Source organism: Scyliorhinus torazame, chromosome 23 (genome assembly GCF_047496885.1).
Source record: "Scyliorhinus torazame isolate Kashiwa2021f chromosome 23, sScyTor2.1, whole genome shotgun sequence".
Lineage (NCBI taxonomy): Eukaryota > Metazoa > Chordata > Chondrichthyes > Carcharhiniformes > Scyliorhinidae > Scyliorhinus > Scyliorhinus torazame.
The window spans coordinates 54,193,350-54,220,700 of record NC_092729.1 but is presented as its reverse complement, the minus strand read 5'-3'; positions in this window follow the sequence as shown (position 1 = coordinate 54,220,700).

Below are 27,351 nucleotides of genomic sequence, written 5' to 3'. Positions count from 1 at the left end.
GCCATGTATCCAAATGTAAACACAATTACTGCTTACCTATACCGAAAGCTATCAGAGAATATGCTGTAAATAAAACTGGCTGACGGGATGCTATGCCAAGTATCAGCTAATATTAACGACCCACGTTTAATTGCCCTACACCGAATACAGACAAACACAAGGGGCGCGGGGAGCAGGGGGTGGGGGGTGGGGGTGTGCTTAAATATAATGAAAGTCAGAAGTTAAGAGTCTTTGCTTCAATTAGTGGTTCCTTCGAAACCGATGTCCACAGCACCTTGCAGATTAGAATCTTTGGTGTGCAGCCTTGAATGGCCGTCTTTGCAGCTCCGTTTGTCAGGGTCTCTGCAATGTGGAAAATGCGGTACTCACAAGGCAGCAGGCTTTATGGAGAGACACCGTATTTCTCATTAAGCTGAGCCAACAGCTCGGGGATCGGATTTAGGCCGTTGGCTTGCTGGAGAAGTTGGTCGTTTCTGAACTTCATCTTATAGGAGATAACTTTGCCTGTAGATAGACTCATGAGTGTTTCTGCCAGTTCAGAAACACAGGCTGTTTGGAGAAACACGGATTGGCGAGGTCTGCTGAGTACATTCAGGCTGCGCAGAGTCAGACTGAATCCAAAATTAAACATCGGGCCTCAGAAAAAATCACAGCGGAATAGCATACAATTCGCATTGACTACCGAGCAGTGCACAGCCGTCGGACCGAATCATTGGTCACCAGCCAATCAAGTAAAACGATGCCCCGCTCATATCTCTGTTACTGGTCAATCTCCATTTTAAGCCAATGGATACTTTTGCATTCCTCTGCTTGAATAAAAGCTACAGGCTTCTTGCCTTAAAATGACGTGTACAATACTCATCCATGGACGAAAATGAAGGGCAAAATAGCATAAAGGTAATATAAGGGCCTAGACAGGGAACAAACAGGTACAACGAAAAGTAAAAGCAACAACATATGACCGTGAATTTTAAAAAAGCGCTGATTGTCTTTGGAGTAGACGCTGATAGGTCGTTGCGGTGCAATGGAGAATGTACCCGCAACCTGTTAACTGGCAGTTAACTGCCAAGATTATTTGGCGTTTAAAAAGGTCACGATATTGAGGAATGAAAAAATATCAACCATGTCTGTGGATCATTTTAATTAGCTGAAAGAGGCAGAATCTTGGGACCTGCTGTTTCAGAAGCCGGTGAATGGTGTTCAAAAATTAATTTCCAGCCTAATATTTACCATGCGTCGGATAACTAAGCAAATCCTGTTCACTCACTGAATCACAGACTGTATTAGACACTGTCTTCTTGTATTACACTCAGCGGTTATTTTGTTACAGCCTGTGTCTTGTTCTTTGCGAACAACGTCAAGGCCGTGTTTTTTGTTACCATCCAGCGGACTTTTTGATTTATTGATTCCATTTATTTTTCAATCAAATCCGCAAATCAAATTTGGCAGTTGTGTGACGGACACTATGTCTTCTTAGCTTTGCGGCAACATTCTAATGGTGGAGTCTACCATTCCAGTTGTTACTGTCTTGTATCGCCCTTAAAAGCTTTCTATAGATATGTCAGGAATAAATTAATGACTAGGGTCAGAGTAGGGCCAGTCAAGCACAGTAGTGGGAGTTGTGCTTGGATTCCGAGGAGATAGGAGAGGTGCTAAATGAATATTTTTCGTCAGTATTCACACACTAAAGAGACAATGTTGTCGAGGAGAATACCGAGATTCAGGCTACTAGACTAGAAGGGCTTGGGGTTCATAAGGAGGAGGTATTAGCAATTCTGGAAAGTGTGAAAATAGATAAATCCCCTGGGCCGGATGGGATTTATCCTAGGATTCCCTGGGAAGCTAGGGAGGAGATTGCTGAGCCTTTGGCTTTGATCTTTAAGACATCTTTGTCTACAGGAATAGTGCCAGAAGATTGGAGGATAGCAAATGTTGTCCCCTTGTCAAGGAGGGGAGTAGAGACAACCCCGGTACCTATAGACCAGTGAGCGTTACTACTGTTGTGGGCAAAATCTTGGAAAGGTTTATAAGAGATAGGATGTATACTCATCTGGAAAGGAATAATTTGATTAGATATAGTCAACAGGGTTTTGTGAAGGGTAGGTCGTGCCTCACAAACCTTATTGAGTTCTGAGAAGGTGACCAAACAGGTGGATGAGGGTAAAGCAGATGATGTTGTGTATATGGATTTCAAGTAAAGCGTTTGATATGGTTCCCCACGGGAGGCTACTGCAGAAAATACGGAGGCATGGGATTATGGGTTATTTAGCAGTTTGGATCTGAAATTGGCTAGCTGGAAGAAGACAAATGGTGGTGGCTGATGGGAAATGTTGAGTCTGGAGGCCAGTTACTAGTGGTGTACCACAGGATCTGTTTTGGGGCCACTGCTGTTTGTCATTTTTATAAATGACCTGGAGGAGGGCGTAGATGGATGGGTGAGTAAATTTGCAGATTACACTAAAGTCGGTGGAGTTGTGCACAGTGCGGACGGACGTTACAAGTTACAGAGGGACATAGAGAAGCTGCAGCGCTGGGCTGAGAGGTGACGAATGGAGTTTAATGCAGAAAAGTGTGAGGTGATTCATTTTCGAAGGAATAACAGGAAGACAGAGTACTGGACTAATGGTAAGATTCATGGCAGTGTGGATGAGCAGTGAGATCTCGGTGTCCATGTACATAGATCCCGGAAATTTGCCACCCAGGTTGAGAGGGTTGTTAAGAAGGCTGTGTAACGGTGTGTTAGTTTTTATTGGTAGAGTGTCTGAGTTTCGGAGCCATGAGGTCATGTTGCAGCTGTACAAAACTCTGGTGCGGCCGCATTTGGAGCATTGCGTGCAATTCTGGTTGCCGCATTATAGGAAGGATGTGGAAGCATTGGAAAGGGTGCAGAGGAGATTTACCAGAATGTTGCCTGGTATGGAGAGATGATCTTATGAGGAAAGGCTGAGGGTCTTGAGGCTGTTTTCGTTAGAGAGAAGAAGGTTAAGAGGTGACTTCATTGAGGCATACAAGATGATCAGAGGATTGGATAGGGTGGACAGTTAGAGCCTTCTTCCTCGGATGGTGATGTCTAGCACGCGGGGACATAGCTTTAAATTGAGGGGAGATAGATATAAGACAGATGTCAGAGGTAAGTTCTTTACTCAGAGAGTAGTAAGGGCGTGGAATGCTCTGACTGCAACAGTAGTGGACTCGCCAACATTAAGGGCATTCACATAGTCATTGGATAGCCATATGGACGATAAGGAAATAGTGTAGATGGGCTTTAGAGTGGTTTCACAGGTCGGCGCAACATCGAGGACCTGTACTGCGCTGTAATGTTCTATGTTCTATGTTAAATGTCTCGTTTCAGCATCAACTGAGGTTCAGGAGAATGGCACCCTTATAGATGTATCTGCTGCAGAATGAGCACTTTGCAGAATATAAGATCTGCTACCATTAATAATTCATGTGCAACAGAGAGCATGTAGGTAACTGATTAGGGGGAGCTAATTTCTCACAAGATGTCATTGGTCAACCCAATTTCAGCATTGGTGGAAGAAATGGCTCAGAACTTGTCTACATATTTGACGATGAGGCGATTTTTATTGCCCGCCCAACTGCGCAAATGTTGACCAATGTAGGGAAGCTGTTGTTAAACTGTGATAGGTAATCTTATGGTCAATTTCTCAACCGGAAAGAAACGGCAGACAAAATTTGAATTCTCAATTTGAATGGCGAATTTGAGAGCAGGATGAAGCCCTTTCAGGTTTGTAAGCAGATTATTCTATGCAGCTGCGGATACAAATATCAAATAACGGCAATTTACGAGGGTTTTGTGTCAATCCATCAATGTGAAACGCAACACATGTGTGCAGGAGTTGAAATTGTCGGGGAACGCATGGCAGTATAATTGATGTGGGCACACATTGTGTAAGTAAAACTGAACGGAGCTGCTCGTGTTGCAGAGGTATTTGGTTCGGTGAATACTGGATCGCAAAATGCTGACGGGCCTGGATGGTCCTAATGTGTTGTCGCAATGCATGTATATGACAACCTTTAACGCTGTAACATTAAATGTTTGAAATCAGACATAAGCAGCTACTTGGTCAGCAAGTGGGTAAAATGTCGTTGGATGTACTTCTGAGTTGAGATGACAAGACAATCCCCCATGATGCTACCGAAAAATTAAGTGGGCTGACACGACAGAATGTCCTCCCAATATTCCTCATTCATGTGTTAGTCGGTTCGAGTGAACTATTACACAAAACGCTCCAACGTTGGGATCAACTGAAAATGTAGGTTAATGCACGTATTAACTTTTTTTCTAAATCAATGTCTTGAGTTTTATTGAACCACCGCGTGCACATGATGTTATGATACAGGACAAGGATGGCCACCTTTAATGCTTTACAGACCGAACTGCTAAACATTCAGCACCCGTTACATTATTCCGATTTTGGTAATCCGGCATCAAACATATTTACAGATGATCAGGCGGACGGTGTAAATTCATTCTCCGCCATCAACCCCTAAAATAAATCTGAATTTGAGCGCTATCTCTGGGAGCAAAACACGAGATGAATTTTTTTTTTAACGAGAAACCCGGGGGGCATAAAGATGATTTATCTCTGACATTCAACCATCGTTCGATGCGTGTGATGGAAGGTGGCTGCATGCGACACGGAGCCGAGTATACTGGAAAATGGACATGTGGGAAAAACGACGGAAGAGGAGTGAGGGAAGGGTCTGGGTAATTACACGGTACCGAATCAGTGCGATCAATCGATATATGTCCAAGTACAAAGTCCAATGGAAGTGGAAAGATCACAGAAAGAGTGGGAGTTTCCTGTGTCATCGCGATTATGGGACTCCATGTGGGTAACCTGGACCGAGCATGAATAAGGTGGGGAGCCACATGGTCTCAGGTCTCCCTATGCAATCTGTATGAGAAACTATAATGGCGGATAGGACATCTGAGGACTGGCAGTGGAATTATGCCAGGAATGAGTGCTTTGGTCCAATTAGTTGAGGTCGCCGATTTTGAGTTTTGGAATCTAGGCTTTGAAAAAGAACATTGTGACATAATGCAGGCGACAGAGTTTGTTCCCAGAGTATTATAGACATACACTGGAACGACAGTGACTAATCTCACTCTGCCCTGCTTCCATAGAGAAACATTGATTACATGCTATTACAATCGGGTCACGCCTTGTCCCAGCTGAGCTGCCACAGCTAATCCTCTGTCAAAGTTCCTCTGTAAAATATGTGATTCTCGCTTAGTTAAGACAGCCTCAGCGTTTAGTGTCCAGGAATCCAACTGACATTTACCGCTGGTGCAATCTACAGCCGTCTCTCTGTAATTATTTCAGGACCACGGGCCTGTGGCCTTTCTGGTACCAGCGAGACTAATTTCACGCGTTCTTCTCTTTCTGTCTCGGTTCCCAACATCTCTACACCGTTATCATAGAGCCAGCCCCAGCCGCTGCAATTCTATTTCCACAGGCCCTCCAAAACTTTACAAAAATAGAGACAATGGACGTGAGCCCTTTATAATCATATCAGGCCCATAAGTATGCCGCATCGCTAAAGGGGAACCACATTGACTTCTTGGAGTGAGGACCGGCTGACATCGCCCTGTTACCGCAAAAAACGGTCCTTTTATACCTCCGTATTATAACTACAGCACCCCTTCTGTTCACTAGAATTATATTAGAAAATGCTGGAATGATGTCATGGCTTGTTTCTTCTAATTATTTATTGAATCATTTGACGAATATTTGAGTTAATGGGTATTTAAGAACATGCTTCAGTTGCACGCTGAACATAGTCTGCGTCACGGCATAAATAACAGTGTTGGTGCAGCAACTCAGAAGCTGTAGCATGAAGCCAAATTCCTGGACAAACGCATGTGTTGATACGGAAACATACTACAAACCTCTGATCCGTCCCCATATAAAATAGATCAAGAACATCAAGAACGAGATAACAAAAAGTAAAATGATGGATTTATTTTATGGTCGTCAGAAAACTTGAAAACATTGCATCTGTTTTCTTTATCCAAATTGCTGAAGTATGTTGTGAATAGACAGTGCCCAAGAACGGTAGCGTTGTGGATAGCACAATCGCTTCACAGCTCCAGGGTCCCAGGTTCGATTCCGGTTTGGGTCACTGTCTGTGTGGAGTCTGCACATCCTCCCCGTGTGTGCGTGGGTTTCCTCCGGGTGCTCCGCTTTCCTCCCACAGTCCAAAGATGTGCAGGTTAGGTGGATTGGCCATGATCAATTGCCCTTAGTGTCCAAAATTGCCCTTGGTGTTGGGTGGGGTTGCTGGGTTGTGGGGATGGGGTGGAGGTGTTGACCTTGGGTGGGGTGCTCTTTCCAAGAGCCGGTGCAGACTTGATGGGCCGAATGGCCTCCTTCTGCACTGTAAATTCTATGATGATTCTATGAACTGATCCCTGCTGACGCCACTAGTCATCAGCTGCCATAGGGGCAAAGGCCCATTTCTTCCTACTCTCTGCCCTGTGTCTCTCATCAGTTCTCAATACACGCTAATATATTGTCCCTAACCTCATATGCTTCAATATTACTAACTGACATCGTATTTCACTTTTCTTTCAAAACATGCGAGCTGGAAATTATGGTGTTTGTGTGAACAGCAATACTGAACGTACATCAAATGTTCTCATTTGTATAGTTAATTAACGTGTTACAAATATTTGGAATGTGAAGATTCAAAGTCAGAAATAAACTGTATGAAACAACTCAATGTCGCAATCTGTTTGTTCGCTAACAGAAAGATAACTGATGTTGCAACTTCAATTTCCCTGCGGTGATCCACGATGGTATAACTGAAAAGCTTCCGTCATAAAGCCCCTTACAAATTAACAGCAAGACATTAACTGCAGCCGGAAGGATCCTATCAATTCACAGTGAAGATGCTGGAAATATTTGCAACTATCAGGAAAGTCTTTTACACGTCCCTTGTTTTTATTGGTGTTCCTGGTAAGTTACTCTGCTCAGCGCAGTTATGTAAACCTGTGATTGAGATTGTCCGGTTTTACACTTAATATACTTATTAAACTTCCTGCTGAGCCGATGGTTACCGTTATGCAGGCACGTGATCATTGATCTCATCTGTCTTCAAACGAATTACCCGAATTAGCTCTGTGGGATCACACGATTGCCTCAACGAATGAGCCGCCCATGTTCATAACTTACAGCCCAACGGAAATATCCAGTTATTGTGTTTCATTTCATATCTTGAAATTTGAACCCAGACTTAAATTTATACATCGTTTTGAAGGACGGTATTAGCAGGAATACGAAACAGAATGAGGGTTGCAAATCAGATAGGATTACCTGATTCAAGTGGCAATGTTTTCCTGAGAGCAATTGTCGGTGTAGAATTGTACTGACTGTGTTTATTAATCGCAGTCGAATACATAACCACAGTAAATATCTATTAGTGAGTGCATCTGTCAATTCTGGTTTTGTTTGTTCAGAAAGGTAACTCGGGTTGGATATCTGACCATTGATAAATGTAGATATCTGTCAGTTTTCGAGTTGCACCGAGTGTATGTTACTAAACAGAGTGGAATATGCGATTTCCCCTCTAGTGCCCATGTATTATGGGAGTACCTGTCAGTGTAGAATTGTGTGGAGTTTGCGTCGCAAACTGGTGTTAAATAATTCGATTCAATTTTCAGATCATTACTTGGGGTCTGAGTGATCACCCCATTCCAAGTATCTGGCGCTCTGTTTTACCAATCTTTCACACTGAAAATCTGAATCTTTTATGCAGGTGGTTGACGAAACTTTGTAATGGGTGCACACAGTACAATGTGCAAATATGTGTGTGTTTCGTATTGATGTGCTCAAACAGAAACTGCTGTTTCAGATATTTGAACAGCCCGAAAAGACTCTAACTGTGTCCCCATCCACTTCCTGGTTTGGTTCACTTCCATTCTTCCAGAAATTAATTCCAATTTCTGTTGTATTGTGTCGGTGTTTGAACCTGTGGCAATGTATTAATTGATTCATGAATCTGTTAACCTGAACAGCTAACTGCCCCAATTCCGTTCCTGAATTCTGATTGTGCAAGGAATATTTGGAAACTTAATTTTCTAATTGATATGAAATACTTGACGGGGAACATTATTGGAATAAAAATCCCAGAAAAACGTCAACTGACGACTTATTATCCATGTATTTACAAATTTGTTGTGTTCCTCCTATCAATTATATTTTGTCTTTTGTTTTGGAAATTACCTTGTTGTCTTCCGATTGCATCTCAGTTATGTAAGTGTGGAACAATATTCATCCGAAAGCCTTTCGCCATGGTACAGCACTTCCCAACGTCTGCTGCTTGTGCACTTAATTCCAATAGTTCTGTCATTCGTCGGTAGTCTACTGTTGCAACTTTGCACTTTAATTCGAAAATCAGAGAGTTTGCCAAATATCTTATCAATTAAATCCATAATGTAGATAGTTATCCAAATAATTTAACAAGGTGTGACCTTTTTTCAATGTGTGTTGAAGACAGTTGATTATATTCTCTGGGTTTTCCGTCTTTTTTTATTACCGTTGGCTTACTTTCTTTCCGAAGACATCAGTTAGCCACGTTAAAATTCGTTGATCTTTTGCTCGCCTCTGTTTCAAATCATCTGACTTTAAATCCTTTAGCAATGAACGATTGTTAATGAATAGGTAAAACATTATCTGCTCTCTCGCGCCATCATATTTTCAGCAACATTTTTGAATTAGATCCATCTACACCAGCTATTTAGCCTTTCTTTGATTACGTTGCTAAATAATTGCTTTAACTTAATCAAATGTTTTCGTTGGATTTTAATCGCTAGCATCTCACAGATTAGTCGATCCCGTCGAGATGCATTTCCCTTCCTCAGGTACAGGGTCCGAATGCACATCCATCGGTTCCTCCTGCGCCCAACGACTCACATCAACAGTGAACCCCTTCCTTGGAAGCACGGACCTGTGTTTCAGAATGATTTTTCCATTTCAAACTTGTCAGTCTGGTTGTCCCTGCTGCAAACGCCAATGCACCTCGTTAGCATTAAAATTAGTAGATGGCATCAGATTATTCCAGACTCAAATTGGACGACATTGGAGTTAATAACTTCGTATGTTCGTCGGATATAAGAGCAAAATTATGCCATTCGGCCCATCAACTCTGCTCTGCCATTCGATCATGGATGATATGTTCCTCATCTGTTATCTATAATGTTAGAGACCACGAACTGCATGGCGTCATCAGCCAGAATATCTCCCCCCTAGAAGCTAAACTAGGAGCGGGAGTCGACAATTTAGCCTCCCGAGCCCAACGCCCTCAATGTGATCATGGCTGATACTTTCATGGCCTCAACGCCACTGTCCTGTCCGTTTATTATTACTGTTCACAGATTAACAATTAAAAATCTGTATAACTCCTCCTTAAATTTACTAACTGGTCTATATGTGTTCAAGCTATGTAAGATATTTGGGCCAGTTCTGTCTCCTCTCTCACATGTATATTTACTTGTAATTTCTTGACTCTGTTGGTGAAATCATCATTTGCTTTGACTTCGAACATAGAACATAGAACAGAGAACATTGCAGCGCAGTGCAGGCCCTTCGGCCCTCGATGTTGCGCCGACCTGTAAAGCCGCTCTAAAGCCCATCTACACAATTCCCTTATCGTCCATATGTCTATCCAATGATCAGTTGAATGCCCTTAGTGTTGGCGAGTCCACTACTGTTGCAGGCAGGGAATTCCACGCCCTTACTACTCTCTGAGTCAAGAACCTACCACTGACATCTGTCTTATATCTATCTCCCCTCAATTTAAAGCTATGTCCCCTCGTGCTAGACATCACCATCCGAGGAAAAAGGCTCTCATTGTCCACCCTATCCAATCCTATGATCATCTTGTATGCCTCAATGAAGTCACCTCTTAACCTTCTTCTCTCTAACGAAAACGGCCTCAAGTCCCTCGGCCTTTCCTCATAAGATCTTCCCTCCATACCAGGCAACATTCTTGGGAAATGTCATCATAACTGTTGAATTCAACCGCCGTTCTCACCACAAGCTCCCTCTCTGACAGAAAATTCCCTTCCCGCATTTCTTATTAATTCATGCTATTGTATCCCGGACTTCCTCAACTGCCTTGAATATACTATTAGCCTCCACTCCTTACCCAAAGGACTGATTTCCAATATGTACGACTTGCTCCACATCGTACCAAACGATTCAGATGATGCTTCCCTGCAATATGCTCCTGAAATGTATTCATTATCCAGTAACCCAGGTTCCTCTCCAATGTGTTTGAAGGGACACTCTGCCAGATTCACGTTTGTGGATTTTGCTTCACTCAAACTTTAGAGGTAGATGGGGAAGAGCTCACAGACCGTTCTTTATTATTATAAGAAATGCTTAACGGTTCATCAAAAGTTGATCTTTTTTATTTTGCTTGAATGTTAACAGGGTTAATCGTGTGTTCAAAATAAAGATTTTTTGTATAACCATAAATCCCTACTTGTCAGAAGAATCACTTCTGGGAGTGAAGCATCATTTCCTCTCAGTTTACAAATTGAACAGATTGTTGGGATTTCTCACCCGATTTCCGAATATAAACTGGGGGTTGGTCTGGTGCTGTAGAAAACAAGTCCCGAACATGTACAACGTTCAGCTCCACTACATATTCATGCTCGAAATGAAACAAACATTTTACCTTGTATTGTTAACACTCCTCAATCATACCCAACATCAGCTTCTCTTCATGTTACTGTGCAATAAATGCAACACCTGTCCCTGCAGTTAACCACGCTTCACTTTCCACCCACTTCCTAACATCTATATTATTGCTCACCCTTACACAGACTCACACCCATACATTCCATCGCTCACAGACTTACAGACTCACAGCGTCCGCGGTCATGTAAACTAGTTAACTCAAACACACACCTGTGCTCTTTTGAATTTAGAATAATCAGCGGCGTCCTTATTGAGATATATGGGATGGACGGGAGGCTCTACATGGTGGATACTGAGAGTCTGTTTACAATTGTGCGAGAGTCTATGTCCTAGGGTCTTATTCTCAGTATACCTGGTCACCCATTTCGGGCAGAGATGAGGAGCAATTTCTTCTCACAAAGGTTAGTAAACCTGTCGAATTGTTTACTGGAAAGAATTGTATGGGTTATGTCACTTAGTATGTTCAAGGTTCACATGTACATTATTTTACTCAGTAAGGAATCAAGCGTTTGGGCGATAAGGTGGGAGAGTAAAGTTGAGGATTATTAGAGAAGCCGCGATCTCACTGGATAGAGGAGCAGTATCGATGGGCCGAATGATTGACTTTTGCTCCTGTGGCGTATGGCTCAATGGTCTGCTCTCTGCCTCACAAGCTTGAAGCAGTAACAAAGGTTCACAGCCCCACAATCTCATATGGTAAATGTAGGAAGTTGTTACATCTTTGTATTATTTGTTGCCGTAATGGTATTCAGAACCCTGGTTTAACACAGCCATACTGTCTGATAATACTCTCATTAACGGCTGGTAACGGCGTGTCATTATTGCTTTCAACCATTTGCTTGTTTGCTGATCGGTCGTTAATGAAGCATGGTTATTATTTTGAAGGTTCCCTGCTGTGTAGATAATGTTGTGACGGATGTTCCTTAATCCTGAATACATGGGACGTGTTGGAGGGAAGAGACAGAAGAATGTTTTCTGACGTAATATAAGGGATGGAGCCAGGTCTGTCTGTAGTTTTGCAGCTTTCAATAGGTCCTACTCTGACAATACGGGCCTTGAGCCAAATCCTGGCAGATTCTCTCCAAGGTTTCTGCATTCGTTCCGTATCTGAGGAACTGCCTTGTACCCCAACTTCATTTTTCCCCTTGACTTCCCTGATGCTTGTCGTCTAAACTCACACGTGCTGAAATTCGCCATGAATGTGGTTTATTCTGAAATACCGAAGGTGTTTTTTGAAATTAAAGTGCTGTGCTCTATCTTACAAATCTAATATATAAATCCTCATCGTTCTTCGAATATTTCAGTTTCTTATGGTTGTTCTTGGACTTTGCATTGACTACTGTTTATAATTAGTGGGAGCCATTGGCATAGTGGTATTGTCACTGGACAAGTAAACCAGACACCCAGAAAAATGCTCTGAGTACCAGGATGAAATTCCACTGCTGCACATGAAATTTGAATTTAATACAAATCTAGATTTAAAAGTCTAACGATGACCATGGAATCATTGTCAATGGTCGGAATGATCCATGTGCTTCCCTGTAGGGAAGGGAATCTGCCGCCCTTACCTGGTCTCACAAAATGTGCCTCCACACCCACAACAATGTGGTTAACTCCTCACTGCTCCCTCGCGGGCAATTAGGGATGGCCAATAAATGCGGGCACAGCCTGCGATGCTCCACAGCCCCTGAATGAATGAAAAAAATAACATTCTGCATTTCCAGTTGATTTATTTTCTATTATATTTTGCCTCAATTTTTTTTTTTAAACTGACATTGCTTAAAGTGGTACCTCATTGGTGTTCTACATTGTGTTTGAAGTAAATTTATAAGATTAGCTTCCGTTTAGGATGAGTGCCACCATTCCTTGTTGGATTCTGTAATATATTGTCGGTAGGCAGTGGAAGGCAGACATGTTAGCATTGTGTTTTGATTTGATTTGGATTTGATTTGATTTAGTATTATCACATGTATTAGTATACAGTGAAAAGTATTGTTTCCTGTATGCTATGCAGACAACGCATACCGTACACAGGGAAGGAAGGAGAGGCTGCAGAATGTAATGTTACAGACATAGCTAGGGTATAGAGAAAAGACCAATTTAATACGAGGTAGGTCCATTCAAATGTCTGATGGCAGCAGGGAAGAAACTGTTCTTGAGTTGGTTCGTACGTGACCTCAAACTTTTGTATTTTTTTCCTGACGGAAGATGGTGGAAGAGAGTATGTCCGGAGTGAGTTGGGTCCTAAATTATGCTGGTTGCCTTTCCGAGACAACGGGAATTGTAGACAGTCAATGGATGGGAGGATGGTTTGCGTGATGGACTGGGCTACATTCGCGACCTTTTGTAGTTTCCTGCGATCTTGGGCAGAGCAGGATCCATGCCAAGCTGTGTTATAAGCAGAAATAATGCTTTTAATGCTACATCTGTAAAAGTTGGTAAGAGTCGTAGGTGACATGCCAAATTTCCTTAGTCTTGTGAGAAAGAAGAGTAGTGGGCTTTCTTAACAAGAGTGTCTGAATGGCGAGACCAGGACATGTTTATGATAATCTGGACACCTAAAAACTTGAAGCTCTCGACCCTTTCAACTTGGTTACCATTCATGTTCTCCTCTACGCTTCCTGAAGTCGATGATAATGTGTGTACCATGTGCGAAACAGGTTCACTGGGCTACAGGGTGGTCTCGGTCTGCACTGCAGATCATGCCCCACATGACCATCTCACAACTCGCGTTCTCGCAACACTCCCAAACAACCATCCTCCCAGGCTTCCTTCCGCAACGCAACATATTCCCCGTCGGTGCACGGCACTGCGCCTTTGATCACCCCCCCACCCCCCGATGCTGCCGCCCAGGGTACCTGTGGCTGACCCAATTCATGCCGTCGAATGCACTGCGACTCTCTCCGGCGCCCTCCTGTAGGGGTGACTTCGGACGACCCCGTTGGGCAGGCGACACCCGGTTGCGTGGAAAGTTGTCGCCTTCCGTCCGCTGTCACTCTACGGAAGCAAAGGCCATGATGAACGGTCCATGAAATGCGCACCATGAGGACTACCGTGTATACTGCGGCAGGGGCGGTCCGTGGCTGGACACTGCGGATGCTAGCCCGACCTCGGGGCCAATCCCCTAGCCACCACCCGTCACTACACGCTAAACCCGCACCTCATTGCACTCCCCCAACATCCTCTCGCCCCCCCTTTCCTCCCCCCGCTCCCCAGCCCGGCTTGGCCAGCCGCAGGACTAGCTCTACGCATTCGGTCCTCTGGGAATAGATCCTTCCTCCTCTCTCACTCAGCACATGATACCTGTTTCCCGATTTTCAAAAGTACGGGAGGAACTCCCCGTTGGTTATTCCTCCTCGCCGAAGCTGAACATGCCGGGTGCCGCGCGATTAGAGGGTCAGGGCGTTAATGAATTGCCAACGGTCTTTACCGTCCGGGAGGGGTTAGAACGCATTGACCCCGCTGTCCAGGCACTGGACCCTGGCCTTCTGCGGGGCGCCTGGCGCTAGCCACAATTGTTGGCTCACGTGGGAATCTCCGCCCAATGGAGTTTCGGGATTGCGGTGTCACTGGACGAAGATCCCCTCCCACGTGCGGTGATCTGTTGACATGGTTGCTGATAATGTGTTGGAGATCCCGCTAATTGATGGGCAGAGTAATTGACACAATCCTAGTGAAGTGATCTGTGACTGGGGAGCCTCCAAGGTCTGTTGTCCTTTGTGTGAGGGCGAATCCTGAGTCGCTGCCGAGTCGATGGACAGTGTGTCGTGTTTTCGAGCGTGGAGATCGTCCCTCAGGGGGAATGATGATGAATAAAGGATATGATCAAGAGGAAAGTAACTGGGCACTTCTTCTGTCAGTGGTACTACCCCAATAATGGTTACACTTGAGCAGAAGGAAGGCAGGTTATCAGTCACATGGCTGTTGCCGAATGTCGTAAATATTCTTCTGAGTGTTCTGATCCGGCAGTGCGCTCTTGTTCCAGAGAGTGATGTCTAAACCTGGTGGTCGCTGATCGCTGGGAATTTGTTTCATTCCTGGAGGGGAGAATAATTCTGTGCGGCTCTCATTCTGAGAGAGGTGTCATTTGATGGTGCTGGGCAGATGATCGTGAACTGAGAGTACTTATTCCTGAATTTCTGAATCAGGCTGGAGGGCTGATCCTGGGAGAAAGGCGATTGGTGGTGATGTCAAATTCCAAGAGGTGGATCTGAACCAGAAAGCCGAGCATTCATTGTGATTTCCACATCCCTAGATTGGAACCAACCCTGGGAACTGTGTCAATTCCCAACACAGCTCTGAGTCTCTAATTATCTGATCATGGATGATATTCAATACTGGGGAGCATGGGAAGGTAGTTTGCGCCTGACACATGGTCTGGATGGTTGGAAAATGGGGCACATTGTTCCATACCTGGTAGGTGTCAAAACCTGGAGAGGGCCTGTTGCTGGGATTGCATGCTGTGGGGAGGGGGGGGTGGTGAAGCTGGCGATAGCCGATTCCTGAGTATTGTTTGTTCGGGCGCCGTCTCTCGCGATGCTGCTGTTTCTTGCCCTATCGTGGTAGACGATGTGGTCACGTGGCATTGGTGGTAATCGTTGCAAAATGCAGTAATCCTGCTGCCTGTTGCATCCACGGAAGACTCCTGTTCCAGCATGCGTAAATCTGATTTAGGATCTGATAATTTATTGGCGGGTCGATGGTTCGTCCAATGCCAAACGTTGCCGCCTTCGTATATACTTTGTTTTCCATTGTCAAAACGGGACCTGTCACAGTGAAACCTGTCAAAGAGATGAAATCGGATAGCCAATCTCATAAATCATTTGGGTTATTGAACGAGCGTTCAGCTGTACCGACAGGGCTGAGGTTGGGCTTATTACAAATTAGAACTCAGACCAAGGACCAATCCAGGCGGTTTGTGAAACTCAGATTCCTTTCTGCCTGATTCAGAAAAGGACAATGTGTTATCAGTAACTGGAACTATTTTCTCTCGTCTCTGTTTTACAGCTAATTTAATGGCAATTCTCATCCTGTCCCGGAGAAATTGTGGCCTTTCCGTCTGCGTCACTCGGTACCTCATCGCCATGGCAACGGCGGATCTTCTGGTCATTATCTTCGTGGTCATATTGACCATGATCAATGGTTATTATTTCCCAGTGAGTTTCCTGTACATCACCCCTGTGTGCAGTGGTAAACTTGTCCTGATTGGGGCAGCCACGGATTGTTCCGTTTGGTTCACCATAGCGTTTTCCTTTGATCGATTTTTGGCCATTTGTTGTCAAAAGCTGAAAACAAAATACTGCACCGGGAAAACATCGACTGTGGTTCTAGCAACAGCTGGGATCCTGTTATTTTTAAAGAACATTCCCTTCTACTTTACAATTCAACCTGCTTTCATATTCAACAATGTGCCGTGGGGCTGTTTAACAAAGGCCAGAACGTATATTGATCCTAGATGGGTTGGATTTCAGTGGTTTGATAAGGTCACAACTCCTTTGCTCCCATTCTGTTTAATTCTGTTGTTAAACGCTCTGACAGTCAGACACATTGTTATGGTAAGTCGGGTCCGTCAGGGACTGGTGACACAGAGTAAGGGAAAAAATTACAATGATCCAGAGATGGAAAGCAGAAGGAAATCTATGATTTTACTCTTCAGCATATCTGGAACCTTCATTCTCTTGTGGTCGGTCAATGTTATAAAATTCGTGTATATTAAAGTAATCGGATTATTTAATATCGGTGAATCTGCATATACATTACAACGTGCTGCATCTATGTTGCTCAATTTAAATTGTTGTACAAACACATTTATTTATGTGGTAACTCAGGCCAAATTCAGAGAACAAATCAAGTTAACGCTGAAATATCCGTTCAGAGCCATTGCACAGAGACTCAACCAATCCAGGAGCTCCGCCTGATGACTGACAGCCGGATCAGCGAATCTGGCGTAACGCAGATCACTACGGTCTGCTTCAGCCAAGCAGAGATCTTGTTCCAATCACTGCGACAACCTTTCAATCAGATCTAATCATCCAGTCAGTAAAGTTCACCTCAGCAAACCGTTGAATATGACCTGGTAAAATAAGGACTCATAAGCGAATCTGGCAATCTAAGAGAAACACCCGCAGATTAACGTCGCCGTTCAACGTGACTGGAGTGACCCAGCTACATTTTGTGATATCGGACAAACATTCGCCTTCCCATTTCCAATCGAGGTATTCGCAACTTGAAATACAAGGGATAGTGGTGGGGACTCCAGGAAAGTCACAACTTTAAAAATAATGTTTGTCCAGAGTAATGTACAGTCACATATTTCAACACACCGTCTTGTTTCTATGTTTCGAGATCGAATTAAATGGAATAAAATCTGGTAGCTAACGCAAAAAACTGCCTCGAGTTTCAAAGAGTTGCAAGACATGAAGAATGAGAACACTTTCAGAAATCCTACCTAATTTATCAGTCAGAATTACAGTTTTGATTGGATAGTATGTCAATATTGTTCACATGGCAAAATGTCCCAGTCGACAACAATCTGAGAATGGTCAGTAAATCTGTATTGGATGAAGGTTCAGGTATAAATATCATTCACGCCATTCCCACTCTTAAGTATAGCCTCATATAATATCATGCATCGAAAAATTGAACAGGCGAGCAGCAGGACGCCATTCAGCCACTCGAGACTGTTCCGCCGTTTAATGAGATCATGACCTGCAATAACCTAGCTCACCGTGCTTACCACGAATCAATACACTTCTGTGTACAATTGTTTAATGACTCCGCTTGCACCAGTTTTGCAGGAAGTGTGTTCTGTAGATGCATGAGCCTCTGAGTGTCACATAAATAAACGGCTCATCTCAATTCGAAAGGGGCAAGCACTTAATTTTAAACAGTGACCGCTAGTTCCTCATTGCCATGATATTTAGACAGATTGTAAACAATTGATGTCCCGTGGCACGGTGGCACAGTGGTTAGCAGTGCTGCCTCACAGACACAGGTCCCAGATTCAATTCCGGAGTTTGCACATTCTCCCCGTGTTTTTCCTCCCACAGTCGAAGATGAGCAGGTTAAATAAATTTGCCAGATTAAATTGCCCCTTCGTATCCAAAAAACGTTAGCTAGGACTACTGGATTACTGGGTTACGGGGATATGGTGGACGTGTGGGCTGCGGCAGGGTGTTACTGTCAAGGGCGGGTAAGAATCGATGGACCAAATGGATTCCTTCTGCACTGTAAGGATTCTATGTTTCTATTCTGATCCCTCTGGGACACCACAGGTTATATTTTGCCACCTGATAAAAATGTCCACTCTCCAAGTCCTGTAACCCTTCAGACTTCGAGCAATGGTAAAGTGTTTTACCCGAGAATGTTTTCAATTTCGTTTTATTATCCAAAATAAGCTTTGGCACGGTCCTTTTTGAAATGCCTCCTTGAAATCTGAGAAGAGTCGACGAACCGTTATCCATTATTCATTGTTCATTTGACATCCCCTAAATAACTCCTCAACGTTGCTAACAGAGGTTCTCACTTGTAAGAAATCAGACTGATTCTGCAGGAATGTCCTGAACTGGGCAAGCACCCCATTCCAAGTTAATAAATACCAACTTCTGATATTAACTGCAAAAGAGATGTTAGGCTAACTGGTCTGTAGTTTCCTGCCTTCTGATATGGTGCCTTTTTGAATAGTCGAGCTACATTTGCAAACTTCCAGCATAATGGAATCTTCTCCGAATCTCTGGAGGTTTGGATAATTAAAGGCAATGTACCAACTATCTCACTAGGTACTTACTTGAATATTCAAGAATGACTTGCATAGAGAGCCGGGCTCCTGCCAGCCTCCATCTCCAACAATTTACTCAATAGCACTCCTTTAATGTTGTTTTCCTGTGTTGCTCTCTCCCTTCCATGTAGTGAATAATTGCTGATTCTGGGGTGCTTCTTGTATCCTCCACAGGAAAACCTGCACAAGGTAAATGTTCACTTCATTTTCCAAAGCAGGCTACTTTTCTAGGAGGAAACAATATTTTGTTTTTCATATTTGGGAACACTTTCTTTGTTTTGCGTCGCTTTATCATGTACTTCAATGTTCCCTTATTAATATTCCAGTCCTCCTTTCATGTTACTATCATACCCTATCCGATCTTCGGGCCTGTCAACTGGCCTTCACAATTACGTGTTTATTTATTTCAGTTGCATGTTATCTTTAAACGATTAAGCTTTATATAATTACAAACAAATTCTGAAAAGTTTTAAATTTAAGGGGCACTTTAGCATAGACAGTCCACCTATCCTGCATATCTATTGGGTTGTGGGGGTGAAACTCACGCAGTCACGGGGGGAATGTACAAACTCCACAAATACAGCATTGCAAACCACTACGACACCGGGATGCCCTATTTACCCGAGTAAGTTAGACTGGATGTTGGGTCTTTCTGCTGGGTTTTTTCCCTGCCTTGCCGTGGTGGGTCTATTCTATGCTTTCAGAAATTCCCCTCAACCTGTGACACAACATTTTCACTGACTTATCCATTACACTGATTTGCCCATTTATTTTAACCAGCTCAGCATTCATACCGTCATAACTCCTCTCATTTAAATTTAAAAACATAGCCTCAACACATTTTCTTCCCCTGACAATGAAGATAAAATTGAATCAAAAAATGTTCGCTGCTACCGAGGGGCCTCTTTCACTGTGAGATGTTTAATTATTTCCGTCTAACGCCAGTTCCAGGTCCAGAAGAGCGCGCACTCTAGTTGGATTCAGAATATAATATTCAAAGAATCTGTTCAAAGATTTTCAATGAACTCTTCTTCTCAGTCTGTATTTACGAATCTGAATGTTCCAGGATAAATACAAGTTTCAATCTCCATGATTATCGCTGTGCCTTTCTCTCCAGCTTCAATTCTCTTTTACAGTATGCTGCATTCTACACTGTGGTTATTATTTGGGGGTGTTGTGCATGACACCACCAAGTGAATCATTGCCTTAATCATTTCTCATCTCTAAACAAACCATTTTCATATCTTGGTCTTCTGAACTAAGATCATCCCTCTCTAAAAATAATAGTTTATTGTCACAAGAAGGCTTCAATGAAGTTACTGTGAAAAGACCCTAGTCGCCACATTCCGGAGCCTGTTCAGGGAGGCCGGTATGGGAATTAAACCCACGCCGCTGGCATTACAAGCCAGCTATTTAGCCCAGTGTGCTAAACCAGCCCCTCTACGCTGGTGATATCATCAGTAACCAGCAGAACCACTCCTTCACGTTATTCCCCCTTTATTTCCAGAAAACCCATCCTTCATTCTTCAATAATCACGTCAAAATAATTGTCCTCTTCCCACCATTTCTCCATAATGGCTATCGAATTTTGATTCTGTCTTGCAAGTCTGCTCTCAGTTCATCAGCTTTATTTCACATGTTCGTCCATTCAGTTTCAGATCTTTTCTTTTCATTGTTTTATTCTTCTTCATAACCTGTAGTCTCTCCTGCTAATTTGAACTCCCTATGCCTTGTTTTCACGGTCTGTGTTTCATTTCTCACAAAAATACCTCCCTCCCTCTTGCTCGGTCCCTGATTTACCGCCTAATCCAAAATTCGATGGGACGCCACCATTGATTCGTTTTAAACCCTCGCATCTCCCCTTGTAATGCTGTTCACAAGAATTTCGATCCCAACATGGTCCCTGTATACAAAGTTATAACGGTAAAATTACAAATTCTTCAGTCAAGTTGGCAACGTCCCACGTTTCGTAACTCATTTGATCCAAGCATTCATGTCTGCAAATTTCCAACAATGCACCGTCTGCCGTGCACTGATGTGGCGTGTGGTAGATTCCGATCAGACGGCATGAAACTTTCAATTATATTTTCTGCCGTCGGGTTTCACATTAATCCCAATCTCAGTCAAGCCAGCAGCCCGCATTATGCCATTGGATAAAATAAATATCAATGGAATAACTTATTTAAGGGTGTACCTATTTGTTAATTTGCCATCAATGACAGATCTATTGTCATGTTGCGAACCAACACGTTCATTTAAACCTGGATAATGAAGAGCGGTGCAGAAACCCCAACAAGCACTCCCTCCTACAGCCGTTCACCGGAATGGAAGACCGCCAGGAAACTCTCCAGAATCAAAACATCGCACTGTGCAGGGAGTGTATCAGGAAAAAGTTCCAAAAGCGCACCTCGCAGAGCTCAATGAGCGTCGCTCACATTTGTACGCATTTCATTATTCGTAAAACCTCTGTCTTTACTCGAAAACGTTTTCTTCTAAAAAAATAAATTTAGAGTACACAATTTTTTTTTTCCAAGGGGAAATTTAGCGTGGCCAATCCACCTACGATCCACATCTTTGGTTTGTGGGGGTGAAACCCAGGTAGACACGGGGAGAATGAGCAACTCCACACGGACAGTGAGCCAGGGGCGGGATTCGGAAACGCGTCCTCAGCGCCTTAGGTTGAAGTGCTAACCACTGTGCCACCTGCCACCCCTGAAAACATCTTTCTGATCGATTTCATTTATCCTGACATAAAAGCTGTGAACCATCATAAAGAGGTTTTATTCAAAATTCTGAGGCTTTCTAATGGACTCAGAGGTCAATTTTGACCAGTGTGTAATTACATGTAGCTTCCGAATTCACTTAATGTGCAGATTTATTGGTAAAGTCATATCCCTCTTCCACAGGTCTGGCAAATTATTTGCGAATAATTGCAGAGTTGTTAGTTTCACATATTTGCTAGATCAGGGAGAATGTTTCAGATTGAGATTGCCAGACCATTGAACAGTTATGAAAATAATGTAAATGTGGTAGAAGATGGACCTTTCCATTTTGATGAGTAAAAGGAAAAGAGCTGAACCTACTCCTATTTCCTACTTTCCGTGGCACCTTTTAGAAACTGTCAAGCTTTCAGTGCTAAATATCTTTCTTTTTAATTATTGTCACTGAAATTTAAACATTCATATCAAAAATGTGCAACACAACACAATAGTGATGCATGCATCAAAGTTTACAAGCAATAACATGAACCGCAATAGCTGGAATATAACATCAAGCAAGAAACAATGCCCGTCCCTCCCACACATAGATAACAGTGATCATATTTTTAAAGCGCAAAGTAATGGGACACCATCTACCCCCTCCCCGTGAATCTGACCTTCTCCAGGTACAGGAAGTGCAATCAATCACCCAGCCTTCTTGCTGCCCTGGCTGCGTCACTTGTCTCCAACTCAACCATATCCATCAGCGGGCCAGCAGCGATACGATTGTCAATGCATCCATCCCGTCCCGTCCGCAACACCAGCTAGTCCCACACGACACATACAGCAACTAACAGGCATGATTTCAACTCAACCTTCAGGACTGCAGATATGCAGCGGGGGAAAAAGACCGCCAAAGAAACACCCTCTTGGGAAAGAACCAGACAATGTGCGTGTGGTGAGCAGGATCTCCCAAACACAGCTCACACTTATCCTCGACCCCTTCAAAAATCTGCTGAACCTGACCTGGTGAGGTGTTCGCTAAACACAAACTTGATACATACATAGATACAGAGAAGACAGAAGCAGGATGAGGTCTTTTGGACCTTCGAGCCTGCTCCGCCATTCATCACCATAACGTCTGATCATCCAACTCAATAGCCTAATCCTGCTTTCTCGCCATAGCCTTTGATCCCGTTCTCCCAAGTGCTCTATCCAGCCGCCTCTTGAATATGTTCAACGTTTTAGCATCAGCTACTTCCTGTGATAATGAATTCCACAGGCTCACGATGCTTTGTGTGAAGAAATGTCTCCTTATCTCTGTCCGAAATTATTTACCCTGAATCCCCAGGCTGTGACCCCTGGTTCTGGACACACTCATCACTGGTAACATCTTTCCAGCATCTACTCTGTCTAGTCCTGTTAGAATTTTAAATGCCTCTCTGAGATCGCACCCTCATTCTTCTGAACTCCAGCGAGAACAATCCCAAGCTAGTCAATCTCTCCTCATATGACCGTCCCGCCATCCCTGTACTCAGTCTGTAAAACAATCGCTGCACTCCCTCGAGAGCAAGAACGTCCTTCATCAGAGGAGACAAAAACTGCACACAATACTCCAAGTGTGGCCTCACCAAGGCCCTGTGCAATTGCAGCAAGACATCCCTGCTTCTATACTCGAAACCTCTCGCAAAGAAGGTCAGCATACATTAACCTTTTTTGCCGTCTGCATGGTTACCTTCAGCGAATTGTGCACAAGGAGAGCCAAATCCCGCTGTACGCTCTCCTCTCCCAATTTAGAACCATTCAGGTAGTAATCTGCCTTTCTGTTTTTGCTTCTCAAGTGAATAACCTCACAATTATCGAAATTATACGACTTCTGCATTGATTTGCCCAGTCGTCCAACCTGTCCAGATCATGCTGTACGATCACTGCATCCTCGTTACAATTCACCCTCCCGTATCATAGAATTAGGATCATAGAATTTACAGTGCAGAAGGAGGCCATTCTGCCCATCGAGTCTGCACCGGCTCTTGGAAAGAGCACCCTACCCAAGGTTAACACCTCCACCCTATCCCCATAACCCAGTAACCCCACCCAACACTAAGGGCAATTTTGGACACTAAGGGCAATTTATCATGGCCAATCCACCTAACCTGCACGTCTTTGGACTGTGGGAGGAAACCAGAGCACCCGGAGGAAACCCACGTACACACCGGGAGGATGTGCAGACTCCGCACAGACAGTGACCCAAGCCGAAATCGAACCTGGGAGCCTGGAGCTGTGAAGCAATTGTGCTATCCACAATGCTACCGTGCATAATACCGTAACTTTGTATCATCTGCAAAGTGTGAGATGTTACATTCTATTCCCTCATCCAAATCATAAATATATATTGTGAATAGCTGGCGTCCAGCACCGACACCTGTGGTACCCACTAGTTACTGCCTGCCAATTTGAAAAAGGCCCCATTAATCCCTTCTCTTTCTTTCCTCTCTGCCAACCAGTTTTCCATCCACTTCAATACATTTCCCCCAAACCCATGCACTTTAAGTTTGCACAATAATCTCTTATGCGGGACTTTGTCAAACGCCTTCTGAAAGCCCAAATATACCACAACGACTTGATCCCCCTTGACAACTGTACTGGTTACATCTTCAAAGAATTCCAACAGATTTGGCAAGCATGATTTTCCCTTCATAAACCCATGCCGACTCTGACTAATCCTGCCACAGCTTTCTAAATGTTGTGCTATAAAGTCCTTGATAATGGATTCAAGCATTTTCCCCACTACCGATGTGTGGCTTTCTTGTCTATAATTTCCTGCTATCTCTCACCCTCCCTTTTTCAATATCGGAGTGACGTGAGCTAGCCTCAAGTCTGCAGGAACAGTTTTGGACTCTATAGAATCCCGAAAATTGACCACCAATGCATCCACAATTCCCAGAGCCACCTCCTTAAACACTCTGGAATGCAGGTTTGTAGGCCCTGGTGATTTATCTGCCTTTCAGCCTATCAATTTCCCCAGCACCATTTCTCTACTAATGTCGATCTCCCTCAGTTCTTCCCTCTCACTAAACCTTTAATTCTCCAAAATTTGTGGTGTCTGATTTTTGTTCTCTTTTGTGAAGACAGAACCAAAGCATGTGTTCAATTGCTCAGCCATTTCTTTGTCCATAATTATGCATTTACTTGTTGCTGTCTGTCGGCGGCCCATATTTCTCTTTACCAATCTCTTCCTCGTCACATATATATATAGTAACTCTTAGTGTCAGTCTTTATGTTCCCTGCAAGTTTCCTTTCGTACTGAACTTTCCGCTTCTGAATCAATCCCTTTGTCCTTCTTTGCTGAATTCTAAACTGCTCCCAAATCATAGACTAATTTATTGGCCAAGCTGTATGCTGCTTCCTTGTGTCGGGTACGATTTCTAATTTCCTTTGTAAGCCATGGATTGGCAGCTCACCCCCTCTGGCTTTGTGGCAGACAGGAATGAACAGTTGCTGTAGTAGTCCCCCCCCCCCTCCATGTGTTCATTGAATGTTTGCCATGGTCTATCGACTTCCATCGCTTTAAGAACAAAGAACAAAGAAATGTACAGCACAGGAACAGGCCCTTCGGCCCTCCAAGCCAGTGCCGACCATGCTGCCCGACTAAACTACAATCGTCTACACTTCCTGGGTCCGTATCCCTCTCTTCCCATCCTATTCATGTATTTGTCAAGATGCCCCTTAAATGTCACTATCGTCCCTGCTTCCACCACCTCCTCCGGTAGCGAGTTCCAGGCACCCACTACCCTCTGCGTAAAAAACTTGCCTCGTACATCTACTCTAAACCTTGCCCCTCTCACCTTAAACCTATGCCCCCTAGTAATTGACCCCTCTACCCTGGGGAAAAGCCTCTGACTATCCACTCAGTCTATGCCCCTCATAATTTTGTATACCAGGTCTCCCCACAACCTCCTTCGTTCCAGTGAGAACAAACCGAGTTTATTCAACCGCTCCTCATAGCTAATGCCCTCCATACCAGGCAACATTCTGGTAAATCTCTTCTGCACCCTCTCTAAAGCCTCCACATCCTTCTGGTAGTGTGGCGACCAGAATTGAACACTATACTCCAAGTGTGGCCTAACTAAGGTTCTATACAGCTGCAACATGACTTGCCAATTCTTATACTCAATGCCCCGGCCAATGAAGGCAAGCATGCCGTATGCCTTCTTGACTACCTTCTCCACCTGTGTTGCCCCTTTCAATGATCTGTGTACCTGTACTCCTAGATCTCTTTGACTTTCAATACTCTTGAGGGTTCTACCATTCACTGTATATTCCCTGCCTGCATTAGACCTTCCAAAATGCATTACCTCACATTTGTCCGGATTAAACTCCATCTGCCATCTCTCTGCCCAAGTCTCCAAACAATCTAAATCCTGCTGTATCCACCGACAGTCCTCATCGCTATCCGCAATTCCACCAACCTTTGTGTCGTCTGCAAACTTACTAATCAGACCAGTTATATTTTCCTACAAATCATTTATATATACTACAAAGAGCAAAGGTCCCAACACTGATCCCTGTGGAACACCACTGGTCACAGCCCTCCAATGAGAAAAGCATCCTTCCATTGCTACTCTCTGCCTTCTATGGCCTAGCCAATTCTGTATCCACCTTGCCAGCTCACCCCTAAGTAACTCTCCCAATCTCTCTCCCTCACGCCTCATATCTTCATAGTACCCTATATCAAGATTCAGCACCCTAGTCTCCGAATCAACTTCTTCGCTCTCCATCTTGATAAAAAATTCTATCATGTTGTGGTCTCTCATCCCCAAGGGGTCTCGTGGAAACAGATTGCCGATGACTTCCTTCTCATTGCATAGTACCCAATCAAAGATGGCCTGCTCTCTAGTTGGTTCCACCATATATTAGTCAAGATAACCATCCCGTATACAGTCCGGGAATTTCTCCTCTCCCGCATTGTGGCTCCCACCTCACCACTGCAGTTTGGTGGTCTATATGTGACACCCACTAATATCTGTTGTTCCTTGGTATTTCTCAACTGTACCCATACAGATTCCACATTGTCAGAGCTGAAATCCTTTCGCACTGCTGTGTTAATTTCGTCTTTAACCTGCAGAGGCACGCCACCATCTTTTAATTTATTCTTTACTGAAAACCCTGGGACATTCACTTCCCATCCCTGTTCCCCCTGCAGCCATGTCTCCGTATTCCCAATGATGCCATATTCATTGAATTCTATCTGCGTAATTAGTTCACCCATTTCATTGCAAAAATGTTCCGTGCATAAAGGCACAGAGCATTTATGTTTGTCTTTTTCACAAAGTTTTTCTTGCTCCCAATATTTTTCTCTATTGCTCTATTTGAATTTTTCCCTCGGTTTCTCCACCTATCACTTTTCTTCATCACTTTTCTACCTTTTGCTATTGTCCTTGGGCCCTCTTTCTCTGTCTCCTTGCATACGTTCCCACCCCCCTGGCACATTAGTTTAATCCCTCTCCAACTGCTCTGGCAAATACCCCCCTGGGATATCAGTCCCAGTCCTGCCCAGGTGCAACACGTCCAATTTGTGCAGGTTCCACCGCCTCCCAAACCGGTCCCAATGCCCCTGAAATCTGAAACCGCCCCTTAAAATCATCTCTTCAGCCACGTATTCATCCTGTATAACCTGCCATTTCTACTCTGACTAGCACGTGGCACCGGTAGTAATCCTGAGAACCGATTACCTTTGACATCCGATTTCTTAACTTCCATCCTAATTCCCTGTATTCTGCTTTTAGGACCTTATCCTTTGTATACCCTAGTCGTTTAGGCGGGGACCTTGGTTACGGGGATATGGTTGAGGTCTGGGCCTAAGTAGGGTGCTCCTTCCAAGAGCCGACTTAGACTCGATGCGCCGAATGGCCTCCTTTTGCACTTTAAATTCTATATTCTATGATCTCTGATTGCAGACAATACAATGACTAATTTCGTTTTCACTGTGACAGACCACAGACTGACCAATTCCTCCTGCCTGTGACTACTCAGTACCATGACTAATTCTGCTCCCCAGTTACGAGCCCCTACCCTGACTAATTAACCACTATGGTGTTTAATGCCCCCACCCTGTGAACAGCCCCTATCATAGTTAATTCCT